The sequence below is a fragment of the Camelus ferus genome, chromosome 3 (assembly GCF_009834535.1).
Source record: "Camelus ferus isolate YT-003-E chromosome 3, BCGSAC_Cfer_1.0, whole genome shotgun sequence".
Classification (NCBI taxonomy): Eukaryota; Metazoa; Chordata; class Mammalia; order Artiodactyla; family Camelidae; genus Camelus; species Camelus ferus.
In genome coordinates, this window is record NC_045698.1 from 38,844,061 (window position 1) to 38,858,873 (window position 14,813).

General features: G+C 37.3%; 1 protein-coding gene and 1 pseudogene across 4 annotated transcripts in view; one reads left to right on the forward strand and one right to left on the reverse strand.

Annotated features, from left to right (window-relative positions):
• The window catches only part of PDE4D (phosphodiesterase 4D), a 1,019,286-nt gene that overhangs the window by 255,393 nt on the left and 749,080 nt on the right, over positions 1-14,813 (reverse strand). The gene's annotated exons all lie outside the window — the stretch shown is intronic.
• On the forward strand, positions 1,780-6,241 carry LOC116662829 (annotated as a pseudogene).

Here is a 14,813-nt window from a genome sequence, read left to right on the forward strand (position 1 = left end):
TTAATGCGGGACAAAAAAATACTCAAATTGAGTAAAGTAACCAACTGCTATTGTTTATTTGAAGCTCTGTCCTCTTCCATGTAAAGTCTAGCAAATATCTTCTGGTTGCCATTTTAGAAAGAAAATGATCGTGATTGCAAACTGTAATGTTGGAATGTTGTGTGTTAAATTCTCCTGAAAGAATTGGTCCTGTGTTCTACCATCCCCCAGAAGGCAAATCTGTCCCAGTGAGATTATGTCGCTCACTGCCATGCCCTTCCCATCACAAACACGTCTTTAACCTCTAGATTAGCACTGCCCTGTGTGCTGCTCATGTTACACATATTCCAAGAATCTGTCTCTGAAAATCCTAGCCCATGTGTTGGGTATCTCCTAAACACTATACAACAGTCCCATAGTGACTAATATATCATTTTTGTCCCCAAAGAAAACAAGTTGAAGTGGGGAATCTGACAACATACACAACTCACCAGAATACTCAAAGCTCCTGGACTGGTACCCTGAGGCTGCCATCACAGAAGAAGAGAGATGAACAGCACTACCAGGCCACTGAGATTTACATTCGTATTTCTGCTTCTACCCCTAACATGTAAGATGACAAAATGATAATAGTTTTTAAAAACCCTATTAGTACTTGTTCAATATTACAGTGTTTTCTTCATTCTAAGGTAATGTTCACAGGAAAATTTCTGCAGTAATGCTTTATAAGCTGAGTGTTGCATATTTTTTCCTCTGAAAAGCTTCTCAGAATGGAGAGGTATGACACTACCCTCCCACCCCCTGCTGTTATCATACAAATATATGATGGTGTCCATGATCGCTAATGAGGATGCCTAAATCTGGAGAAACTGGACTTTAGGAATCACCTGGCCCTTATCTGCAGGGCTTTAGAGAAACTGCATTTGATCTAGAAGTTGCTATGATTTCTAGCATTTCCCTGATGTATTGAATTACACAGTGTTGTACAGACATCTGTTGGACTGCTGTCACCACAACACTTCAAAGGACTGTAACACATATGTAAGTTCATTGGTCCATCCAACTGTATCAACTGGGTTAAATCAAACCACTGTATAGTATGATGTTTCCTAAACTTCAGTCTTTTGGGACACAACTCCACTAGTTTTGCCATATTGGCATCCAATCTGTACCATTACTTACTTGATATTTTTCTTCATTGACTCACTTTTTTCTTTAACTTAAATGACATAAATTTAAAAGACACCTTATATTTATTTGATAAATGGGTTTGATATGCTGGTTACACTTTCCCCCAACATACAAGTATTAATAGAAAAAAAAGGGGTCCAAATATCACCTAAAATCTCTCCCATACTAATGGTGGCCACGAAGCAACACAGGCAACACTCATATGGAAAGCATCAATTGCATGCAAGTAGACTGGGGGCATCCTAAAACATAACACCCCCCCTCTTATCATTCAGTGGTGAGCACGACTTGTGGGACTAGTGATACTTATCAAAAACCAAGAATTAAACATAAACCAGTAACAGGAACCAACTGAATGAAATATTAAGGAATGCTTTTACTATGGAATTCAAGTTCTATCCGATATTATCACTTTGAAATACTTTCAAATCTCCTGTCCTCTGAATAAACTCTTATTTTCAGATTACAGTAGATACTCTACACTTCCTGATCTGTCATGGGCAGATTTTTGAAAGCCACGCTCTGATCTAACAAAATATGCAGGCCTGTCAAATGTGCTTAAATTCAGGACTGCATAAATGTCAAATAACTTTTTAGGAAAAAATGACCATGGAGCTGCAGGGTTTGTTTTTTTTCTTTTTCTTTTTTTTTTTTTTTTTTACAGTTTCCTGGCATTCTACATTGTACTCTAATATTATTAATAAGAGCAAGACACTTTGAACTCTCATAGCATTTCCATGTTACTGAGGAATAATGTGGTATTTCCCTTATCTGGAGGGGAATTTAGAGCAGATTTTGAGCTGTTTCTCTTACCTCAATACACTCATTAAGTATACAACTGGATTCAAGGATTTTTCTATAAGCATAAACCTCCTTGGAGCTAAATTCCTTAACTTCTGAGCTAAATATTACTATATTTTGAAGGCTTCTGACCTTCAGGTTTCCTGCCTTTTATAAAATGTCAGGTTAGAACAATAAAGATCATAATTTTGATATAAACCCAGTTGTTTAATTTTGCTTTTGTTGCCTGTGCTTTTGGTGTCATATCTAAAAAACTATTGCCAAGACCAATGTCATTTTTTCCTTATTTTCTTCTAGGAAGTTTACAGTTTCAGGTCTTATATTTAAGTTTTTAATCCATTTTGAGTAAATTTTAATGAATGGTTTAAGACAGGGGTTCCAGTTTCATTCTTTTGCATGTGGTTATCCAGTTTTCCCAACACCATTTATTAAAGAGATTATCCTTTCCCCAATGTATGTTCTTGGCTCCTTTGTTGATTAATTGACCATATATGTATGGGTTTATTTATGGGCTCTATTCTGTTCCATTGATTTATGGGTCTGTTTTTATGTCAGTATCATACTATTTTGATTACTATAGCTTTGCAATATAGTTTGAAAGCAGGAAATGTGATGTCTTCAGCTTTGTCCTTCTATCTCAGATTTGCTTTGGCTATTCATGGTCTTTTGTGGTTCCATACGAATTTTAGGATTGTCTTTTTTATCTCTGTGAAAAATGTCATTGGAATATTGATCAGTATTGCACTGAACCTTTACATCAAGCCAAAAAGCTTCTGCACAGCAAAGGAAGCCATTCAGCTAAATTCTTTTGGGTTCTGCATGCAATTGCAATGTGTGTGGAGGGCTTTCCCATATCAACAAGCAATTCTTGGACACCAGGGTGTCTGAGAATTCAATTCAATACTGATACCATTTACCTAAAGATAGTATCAGATTCCACAGGTTAAGGGCTCAGTCCCACAAGACTGCCTTCTGACCTTCCTACAGTTGTCAGCTGCAAGCCCTGGTTGTGCTTCTGAAAAATTGGCTATCAATAAGAGGTTCCCAGGACCCCCTCCTTGGATTTGATTAATTTGCTAGAGTGGCTCACAGAATTTAGGAAACTCATTTACTCACTAGATTACCAGTCTATGACAAAAGGATATAACTCAGAAACAGCCAGATGGAAAAGATGCACATGGCAAGGTCTGGGAAAGGGGCACGAAGTTTCCACACTCCCTCCTAGCTCACCACTCTGCCCACCTCTCCCCACATTCACCAACTCTGAAACTCTTTGAACCCTATCCTTTCCAGTTTTTATGGAGGCTTCTTCATTATAAGCACAGTTAATTAAATCATTGGCCTTTGAGAACTGATTCAACATTGAGCCCCACTTTCCCATCCCACCCCCAGGTCCATGTGGGACTGAAAGTTCCAGCCCTCAAAACAATTGGTTGGTTCCCCTAGCAACCAGTCCCCATCATTAAGTTACCTAGGGGCTTTCCAAAAGTTATTCCATTAACACAGCAAAAGACATCTTTATGGCTCTTATCACAGAAAATTCCAGGGTGAACTAGAAACCAGAGGAAAAAGACTATATATATATATATGAAATTTATTTCAGTCATCTGAAGGACCAAATATATATTTTTTATAAATCATAATATTGATGAACGAAAACGCAACCATGGAAAGCAAGAAGATATTTACCAACCATGTATCTGTTAAGGCATCAATATCTAAAATATACATGAAACTCATACAATTTAATAGCAAAAGAACCCAAGTAATACGATTAAAAAATGGGTTAAGGACTTGAGCAGACATGTTCCCAAAGAAGACAAACAAATGGCTAACAGGTACATTAAAAAGATGCTGAACATCATTAATCATCAGGGAAATGCAAATCAAAATCACAATGAGATTGTACTTCATACCTACTAGGATTTTTTTTTAACTAAAAAGACAAGAGATAACAAATGCTAGCAAAGATGTGAAGAAATGGTACCCTTGTGCACTGCTGGTAGAAATGTAAAATGGTGCAGCCATTATGGAAAACAAAATGGAGTTCCTCAAAAAATTAAAAATAGAACTACCATTTAATTTAGCAATTCCACTTCTGGGCATTCATCCAAATGAAAAGAAATCAGTATCTCAAAGATATATCTGCACTCCCATATTCACTGCAGCATTATTCACAACAGCCAAGATATGGAAACAACCTAAGTGTCCCCGAATGGATGAGTAGATAAAGATGATATGTATATATATGTGTGTGTGTATATATATTGATATGATATGACATATATTATATAGATACATAAAATAAATATTACTTATCCATGAGAAAGAAGAAAGCCCTGCCATTTGTGGAAACATAGATGAACCTAGAGGGCATTATGCTAAGTGAAATAAGCCAGAGAGAGAACGACAAACACTGTATGATCTCATTTATATGTGGAATCTAAAAGAAAAAAAAGTCAAACTGATAGAAACAGAGCGTAGAATGGTAATATGGGTGGGAGGGGAGAGTGAGAGAGGCTGGTCAAAGTGTACAAGCCTTCAGCTACAAGAAGAGCAAGTCTGGTGGGTCCAACATACAGCATAGTGACTAGTCAGTACTGTACTGTACACTTGCAGTTTCCTAAAAGAGCATTCTCACCACAAAAATGGTAACTAAGTAAGGTGATGGATGTGTTCATTAATCCAATTGTGGTAATCTCTTCACAATGTACACAAATATTAAATCATCACACTGTACACTTTAAATATATCCAATGTAATTTTTCAATTATACCTCAGTAAAGCTGGGGGGAGGAGAAAAGAAGAAAGATTGACAATATTTTATAAAATATAATATCAAGAAGCTTGAAATATAATAGCTAATTATACTTTAACAGTAGAATAAACTAAAAAAATAAAGATGAGAGTACAAAACAATGACATAAAAAAAGATATAAAAAAGAAAATCATCAAAGCCAAAAGCTGGTGCCTTATAAAGAATAATACATTGGCAATCACCTAGGAATACTGATCAAGAACTAATCTGAGAAAACACAGATTGCCAGAATCTGTTCCTATAGACAAACAAAATTAATGAAAATATATTACGGGCAACTTTATACCAATACATTTGAAAATTTAAGCAACATGGGGGAAATACTTGATACACAACTAATAAAATTGACAAAGGAAATAGAAAAACTAAATCATTCTACATTGATTAGAGAGCGAGTCTGTACTTAAAAATTAATTTAAAACAGTGCTGGAAGCGTCCCTTCCCTATCGCTGGTGGCGTGGAGCCGGCTGGTGGGTCTGAGACCCGAAAACTGAGAGCTGCTTCGCGCCCCAGCGGCTGAGCCCGGCAGCTCCGCGGCTGCCACCAGGCCGCAGAACGAATGTACTGTGTTACACCGTGAGCGCTATGGATACCGTTTGGATTACCATGGGAAGAAGAGGAAAAAGGAAGGCCGAGAGGCTCGACGTTCAAAGAAGGTAAAAAAGATGATTGGTCTGAAAGCTAAGCTCTACCATAAACAGCGCCACGCTGAGAAAATACAAATGGAAAAGACCATCAAGATGCGCAGAAAGAGAAACACCAAACAGAAGGACGAAAAGACTCCGCAAGGAGCAGTACCCGCATATCTAATGGACAGAGAGGGGCAGTCCCGAGCTAAAGTACTTTCCAACATGACAACAACAACGAAAAGAGACAGCGGGGAAATGGGAAGTCCCGCTGCCCAAAGTTCGTGCCCAGGGAGAAACAGAAGTATGAACAGTTACTCGAACAGGAAAGAGAAAGAAGAAAGCCTGTTAAGAGGAGTAACTAAAGTCAACTTTCTTGGAGATGGCTTTACTCGAAAACCACCTAAATATGAAAGATTCATTAGGCCAATGGGCTTACGTTTCAAGAAGGCTGACCTAACACATCCTGAACTGAAAGCTACCTTTTGCCTGCCAATACTTGGTGTAAAGAACAATCCTGTATCCTCACAATATACAACTTTGGGTGTTATTACCAAAGGAACTGTCATCGGGGTGAATGTGACGAATTAGGCCTTGTGACACAAGGAGGCAAGGTCATTTGGGGAAAATATGCCCAGGTTACCAACAATCCTGAAAATGATGGATGCATAAATGCAGTCTTACTGGTCTGATAGCAGTTACATACAAATAACTCCTTATAATTACTGAAAATTACATTACCAATCAGGAAACTATTACTGTGATGTTTCTGAATACTACCAATCAGCCTTATATGTCTGCAGTCATCAAGAAAACTATTCTACTGTTGTAAGATAAACAAACATTAAAATGGAAAACAAAACAAAGCTTAAAACAATAAAGCTTTCACAAATAAAAAATAATAATCACTATTATTTACTAATCACCTACTATGAACATTATATATACTGTCTTATTTACTCATCATAATTACTCTGCAAGTTAGGGGTGAAAATTTTATGAATAAAGAAAGCTAGTGATCTGTTCAGTCACATCACTGACGGCAGAAAAAGTAACTAGATCCAGATGTATCTGGCACGTGTGTCTGAGAGAGAGGAGTGGGTGGGGGAAGGAGGAGAGGAAGATTAAAAGTTGCTACTGTGTTTTTGGGAATTGTTTTTAGGCCATCCACCCTCCTTAGCTCAACAGTGGCAGTGAATACATACCCAGTGTAAATAGTGTACGTGTGCATGTCACAGGTGTAACGATGGACATACTTAATAGCCAGTAAATCCTAGATCTTCAAGATTTCCAGGATTAAACAATCTGAGTTCACTGTCCTTGTTTCTAATTTTTAGGCTCATAAACAGTATGATGAGGGTATATATGACAATATCACTAGTCTGTTAGCTGTAAAGTGTGATAAGGTCATTAGCCATACAGTGCATAAGGGTGGTTTGCTGTTATTTACACAACAGATGGCATTTTGATTGCCCTGTTGGGAATACTGGCTAGCAAATGATCATTTAAAAAGGGAACAATATGTGAGATTTCTGATAATGTATAGATTTCAACATTCGTCAGCAAATTACATTGTCCATTAAAAGGTGAAGACAACTAGTTTTTAAAATTAGAATCAACATTTCTGCATGGGATCAGTAATGTTGAGAAGACATGCACTTTATAATTGACTTTCAGAATGCTGCACTAATTCAAAATATTGTTTTTTTTTTAAAAACACATTGTATGGATCAAATAAATTATTTCACTGAAAGTTTCATAAGTGCTATTGTATTTCCTTTGTATTCTACCCCCTCTTCTCTATCTTTCACTCTTTATGTTCTTTATTCTCAACTTAAGTGCATCTTTGCAAATTTCACCTCATTCTTAATTAAGTATTCAAATGATATTAAACAAATGCATGCAAATAGCTCCTCAAACGGGGTGAGAGTAGTATCATTAAACTCCTGCGTTGATCCTTGACACCAGTTCGTATATGAGGTGGAACCCCAGAAGGGGGATGGGAGACTCTGGGTGCATGGGTGGGGCTTGCGTTCCAGGAGACTTACTGTAATGTGTTTAGGTGCCCAGCAGGCATTTTATTTGGCCACCCTAAATGTCACTGTAAGATTTTTTTCCTCTGGGGAAGTTTGCTTTTTCTAGGGATGGATGTAAATCTGCCTGCTCGTGTTCTGGCGTGCACAGAAGAGAGGTGGAGGTCTTACTGCTCAGGTGCAGATGTTTGTTTCATTCTCCTGTTTTACAGCCATCCCTCCTTCTCTCTCTGCCTATTATTCCAGAATCTCTGTCTTCCACAGAGAGGGATGTGGAGTATACTGACTATTGAAAAGGAGTGAGGACTTGTAGATGGGTGTACATTATACACATCTTTGTACAATCCCTATATTCAGAGCTCCCTCATGTCATTGATGTGAGGGATGTTTTTAGAGAAAAATGGGGTAGGTCTTTTAGTCACAATTTTAAAGCTAGCAATCTATAGATTTTACTTTAAAATGAAGGAATTAGCTATGCCTATCTAAGCCCAAATATTTAAAAGTTCTCTTTATCAAATGACTAAATATATTTTGACCTTCTATAAGGATAGGTCAAGATTAAATATTTTATTGTAGTAAAATATACATAACATAACATTTACCATTTTAACCTTTTTTCGTTGGCATTAAGTACCTTCACACTACTGGGCAGCCATCATCACCATCCATCTCCAGGACTTTTTCATCTTCCCAGATGGCAACACTCTATGGGTTAAACAATAGCCCCCCACCCCCCACTCCTCCCAGCCCCTGACAACCACATTCTGCTTTCTGTCTCCATGAATATAAATACTGATATAAGTGGAATCAAAAAGGCTAAAGGTTAATGTTACACTGAGAATCTGATATCCAGTCTTGTTCTTAAAGAGAAAAGCAAAGCATTGGAAATAAAAGGTTTAAGTAACAATTCTCACCTTGAGAAATCAATGTACTTGCTTTATTCATTGCTGACTTTTTTCTTATATTTTATTTTATTAATTTATTTTTGCTTGTGTTTTTTGTTTTTCAGGGGAAGTAATATTGGTTTATTTCTTTACTTGTTTATCTTAATGGGTACCAGGGATTGAACCCAGGACCTCATGCATGCTAAGCACACACTCTACCACTGAGCTACAACCTTCTCCCCATTACTGACTCTGTTTATAAAGCATCACTTGCTATTACATAGGCATGGTCAAGAGCAAAAATTTCATTGCCTCGACTAATGTCTGGTGTGTTTTCTTTTAAATCATCTTTTTAACTGTTGCTTTGTTTAAGTGTATACAAACGTTATCAGCACTTATCAAGTTACAGCTCATGTTATATCTTTAATTCTGATTTCAGATTCACGGTAGACCCTCTGTTTAATCAAGTGGTTCCTATCTCTATCAACCTATCTCAAGGGATAATTGTTATATTCTAAAATTAAATTATATTATGAAAATAATTTTTAAAAGATTTTTTGAAAGAGATCAAATAACTGGAAAAATCACATCACCAAATGAGGCCCTTGTTTCTAACATTGTGAGATGAATTGAGATTTTCATTAAGATAGGATTCGGAAACTAATCTGTCAGAAGTAAATGCACATAGAATGTGCTTTAGTGGTAATTTAATACCTGATGCAATAGACAATGAATAAAACTGATTTACTAGAAAGCAAACTTTTATTGAGCTCATTTCATTTACATTTGTTTGATAACATTTTCCCTTGCCCCTGTTAATAATGGTAAAATAATTCAGGCAACTAAAGTAATTTCCCCTTGACTGTACATTACAAGTAAATTCTATTTAATGTAAAAGGTCTGCTCCTTGAGACAATATCTATTAATTAAGGAGGATATACAGAAACAAGTTAAAAAGTAGCCTTTGAGGTCAGATTGCCTGGGTATGAATCCAAACTCCACTAACGTTTAACCTTGAACAAATTACTTAATCTTTTCTAAGCTTCAGTTTCCTTGACTGAAAAATGGAGATAAAATAAGGTTTTGTGAGGATTAAATGAGACATGTAAAACCTTGGCAAAGTATTTGGCATATAGTAAAGGCTCAATAAATAATACCTACCATTAAAAATATATTAAAAGAGAATTCAATAAATTTGAAGGAAAGCAGCTTTACAAGTTTAAAGTATACAATGCTCCTATTATAATACTTTGATTTAAAAAAAATGTTTCTGTTTCCGTCTTAGTTTTGACCCTCCCCTGATTCCCTTTATGTAACAGATTGTGAATAGCGTCTTGCCGCTCATCTTATACGTCTAAGGGTTATTCTTTGGGTTATCGTTTAAAGACACAAAACATACAATGTTAAGTTCCGTGCTTAAAAACCTTCAAGAGCTTCCTATTCCTTATGGAATCAATGACAGCTTCTCCTGTGATGGCATCCACACATATCGCACATGCTTCGCCCTGAGTCTGTCCATGCCGTCTCCCCTGCCTGGTGAGTTTCTCACCTTCTCCCCCGTCTCCCTTCAAGATCTAACAAAAGCAGTAAAGGCAAGCTGCCTCCAAGATCAACTCTTTGAAAGAGTTCAGTTTCTTTGGTTCCTTTCAATCTGGTGAACATCTTGGGTTGATTTTGATTATTGTTCTCTGTATTCCCAATACATCTTTGTATTCCCAGTACCTAGCACAATATCTGGCTCATGAGGTGTCAGCTTAACCACAGAGGACATTTTTGGTCAATAGGGGCAGATAAGCCTTTTACAGATTTTCTTCCTGTGCCCTTTTGTGGCGTTTGCTTCATGGTTGGAATTAGATTTCAAAAACTGAGTCTTGTCTGTCTTCTTTTTCATAACTTCTATCTCTGAAAGCTGCTTTTCACACTTTCTTTGCCGAAACAAGTTTCTACATCTTTACAGTAAAAATTTTCTCCCAAAGGAAAAAGAGCTGGGTAAAAACATATGCTGGGAGAAGTCTTAGGCAGGCACTGAGCTGACCCCAGCATCATTTTTAAGGAGAGAAAGAGTCTTTCTTTCTTTCTTCTTTTAATATCTTATTTATTTATTTTTGGATTTTTTGCTTGTTTTTGTTTTGGGGGGAGGTAATTAGGTTTATTTATTTACTTGTTTATTTTGATAGAAGTACTGGGAGTTGAACCCAGGACCTCGTGCATGCTAAGCACATACTCTACCACTGAGCTATACCCTCCCCCTGAAAGAGTCTTTCCTATGTGCTTAGGAGAAACAGCCTTCATCTGGAGAAGTGATTATGTCATGTGCTATAAATCCAGATAAAGTATTTGAATTCTAACAGGCATCTTTCGAAAGCTCAATTCAAAGAAATGACTTTTCCAGGAAGAGTTTCACCACATGTTGGCAGGAAAATGAGAGGAGACTTCTGGCAACCCATTAAATCTGCCAAAGCCAGCCACCCATCAGCCTATGACTGAGAAAGCTGGGCCTCTGGATGGGAAGCTGGTTCTGGCCAGGGCTCTAAAGAACCTGTTTGGAGTCACTGAGTGTTTTACATTATTCACACATTTACTTTTACATCAGCCACGTGAAGCCTTTATATACCTACTTATCAGATGAGGGAACTAAAGTACAGAGAGTGTTCCCCAGAGAACTGAGTGGAAGAAGAGGCCAGAGCTCGGGCTTACCATGTGCCAGGCACCAGGTAAGATGCTCACACAAGTATGTCACCTCATTAATATTTAAAACAAACTCACGAGCTACGTACTATAGTTTTCTCCACCAGACAATTGAGGAAACAGAACTGGAGGAGGTGAAGCAGCTTGAGCAAGGCCTTGGTAGGCGGGGACTTAGATTTGTCTTTTAGGAGAGCCATCACCTGGGGAAAACTAGGACTTCAAGAACTAAACAAATAGTATCACAGATAGCATCTCAAGAGGGAAAAAAATTTTAAACTTTTTAAAGCAATTCCAAGACAAAGATGATGAGATGGATAAACTTTCACTCCTGGTGAGAGTTATTTTTGTGGACATGACATTGAAATGGTTAGAATTCATCATTATTTTCATTGTAGGAATTAAAACTTAGAAATATTTCAAGTATTTAGATACCAGACTATAGGTGTATGTAGAAATGTGCTCGTCAATAGTAACTTTTGGGGGAAAAAAAGCCTTTTTATTCTATGTTGCTCCTTTTCTCAAAAGGAAGACTAACTTTCCTTCCTTACTCAAAGGACAATTTCTATAGGTATATTATATTTGCAGCTAAATTTTGCTTTCAGCACAGATAATTCCTATCTAAGGGATAGGAAAACAGACTTAGACACTGTTTAACTTGACCTTGTGTATCAACCTGTGCTCTTCTGGGGAGAAAGACAGGCTGTCATTCCAGGCAGGCAGTGAACTCTAAAACAAAAATTCTTGCATACAACATGGAACTATGATTTTCAGAAGAACTACTCTAGTGTGTACCTTATGTTCTTAAAGAGTTTGCTTGTCTGATATTTTTGCGATAAAGTTGAGTCTTAAAGCTGGTAACTGGCAGAAGTTGCTTTATGGAAAGTCAAAGGCAAATGAGCTAGAAGAAATAATGCCACAATGCTCTCTGCTCTCAGAGCACATTGTTATTCCATATGAGGAGAGAAGAGGAAAAGCTCTCCCCTCCAAGTCCATGAAATTGAAGATTTCCTTCAGAGACAGTCCTTCCGTGAGTTAGTTCTCCCAGGACTAAGTCCCTGGTTGACACACAGACTTCTCTGCAGATAGTTAACCTTTTACTTAAGAGTTACCTTATGGTAACTCAAAATTACCATCAAAGTACCATTTTATTTAAAAAATTAATAAAAAAGAAGTTATTAAAAAAAAATCCTGCAAATGGATAGCAGTTTAAGTAGGGCTGTTTCAACACCTTCCTAAGCCCCGTTACACATCACATCCAGTATATTAAAATGGACTCACTTACCACATTATACAATATTTTTGTTATGAAAAATTAGGGAGGATCTTTATAATTTTCCTTTTGAAATTATCTGGCTACTATTAAACACATTTAGCTAACGACTAACCCTGATTTCTTTGCAATTATCCAACAGACTCGAGAACACCTGGGAAATGAAAAAAAATAAATTCAGCCCACAAATTTTTTTTCCAAATGTAATAAAGCTTTTATAAATACTAATTTGACAGTTATTGAAGTGGACATAATGTTACATTTTTGGACATTTAATTAAACTTTAATCAGGATTTTGCCATTTTCTTTTTGTATTTTGGAGTCAATTACCTCATTTTTTCAGTTCTCAAATATTTTCACGGGCCCATAAAAAGCTCATAGGCTCTAGACACTGAGGCCCATGGTGCGTGCCATGGACAAGAGAGCCCCAGGAGGAAACAGAATTCTGGTAAGAAGTGATTCATGCAAGGAAACATATTTCATATTTCCAGATAGTGTGCTATTTCCTGCACACTACAGTGACAATTAGGAGTTATACTTTACTTTGCTAATGAGGTGAAGTAAGGCACCCAGCCTTCACTGCAGGGACTTACTCATGATGCAGCTCACTAGGCATGTGGATAATTTAAAAAAGCATAAGATGTGGTTGCCACCCTGAAGGATCTAATAGTTTAGTTGGGAAGAAAAATACTATTCTCCTTAAGGTTTTCTCTATAATAACTGAACATATGAGATTGTGAGGTGATGAATCTGGGTTTGGGTGCTTGAATGACCAAACTAAAACGATACTGTTGTCAATTGTACCAAAATCATTTGTTAAATTGTCCTTTAAATCGCCTGCCTAGAGAACGGGGGTGAGAGGGGATAACTTGGGACTTAGAGATTTATTGATACTAACTACTATATATAAAATAGATAAATAACCAGGACCTACTGTATAGCACAGGGAACTCTATTCAGTACCTTGTAATGGCCTATAATAAAAAAGAATATGAAAAGGAATAAATATGTATATAAATGAATCACTATGCTGTACACCAGAAATTAACGCAACACTGTAAACTGACTATACTTTAATTAAAAAAAACATTAAACTCAAAAAAAAAGTCACCTTCCTAGTGACTTATGCACTAAGGTAACTGCTGGGGCCTCAGCATCCCCCCACAGTGAAGGAAGATGTATGAGAGTTCCTCTGAAGGTCAGCTTAATTTTTTTTTTCAGGCCCAGGGATATAGTTTTGAACTGGGGCTAGGTTTCTACTTCAGTTAGAGAAACTGGAAACAGGAAGGCAAGATTTCAGCCCACAGTGAAACAGGTTTATCTGAGTTAACTCTCTGGCTCTCATTCTGCTCGATTGCCCAGTGGGTATGACTGATATTCTTTTTCCCTGAAATGAACTTTATTTTTAAAGGATAAATGGAACATATTCTCTTGAAGTAGCACAAATATTCAGCAGAGGCCTCAATAACCAAGTGCTTTTTCTTCCTTCTTGTCTTTGTTACCTAACTCGGTCCTATGATGGAAATGTTATGGCTTCAGTAATGCTGAGGAATTCTTGCCCTTTTGTAACTGGCCGGTGCGTGTGCAGGTAGGCCATGAGGTCAAATTTTAATGCTTGAGTGACTCTCCTGACTCAATAGGAATCACACACCACTGGGCACAATCTGGCTGCAGGGTCATTGCCATTTCATACTAAATTCCATAACAGCATAGAAAAGCCCACCACCATACTTGCCTATCCTGGAGAAATAATCTGTGAGCAACCTGAATCCAATTCCTTAGAGATTATTTCTGAGGTCATATGTCTTCAACCACTGCTTAACATGACTTGCAGCAGAAGAAATGGCTACAGAGAATTTCAATTCACCTTGAAGAAATGCCTGGATGACTTCAGATTATATAAAAAAATGTTGTGGAAACCATAATGATCTTTGATTCCTAGCATGAGAAGAGACCTAAGTAGAAGCTGTTTTGGGGGCAGCCAGTCTCACTGAAACTCCTTTAAAGTAATGAAAAGTAAAACCTTTTGTGTGAGGAATCCTGTTAGCAGGGCCATTAGGTATGTCTGTGCAGACTGTATGCTGCACGACTCCAGGGGGAACCATTTACACAAACATGATGTGAGCTGTGTCTTTGGAGGCCTGCAACGTGGTGGTCCTATCTTTCTGTTTCTTAAATGATGAGACAATACAACAGTATTTTCCATCTTGAATAAATCCCAACGGCTCCAGTTGAAGCACTGAGGCTAACACACTAGGCAAAACAAAAGCAGTATCAGACAGCAGTTAGGAACACCTCAGAGTCAGAGTGACAAGGTGTAAATCCCAGTGTGGCTCCTTACCTGAGTTGCCTTGGTTTACCTTCTATGCCTCGGTCTGTTCAACTGTAAAATGAATATATCCAGGGTGGTTGGGAGAATTATATTAGACGATGCAGGTAAAATGCTTAGAACAGTGCTCAGTATGTAGTCAATGACTCAATAAATGTCAACTCTTACTATTAAAGAAGATAGTATCTCTCTCT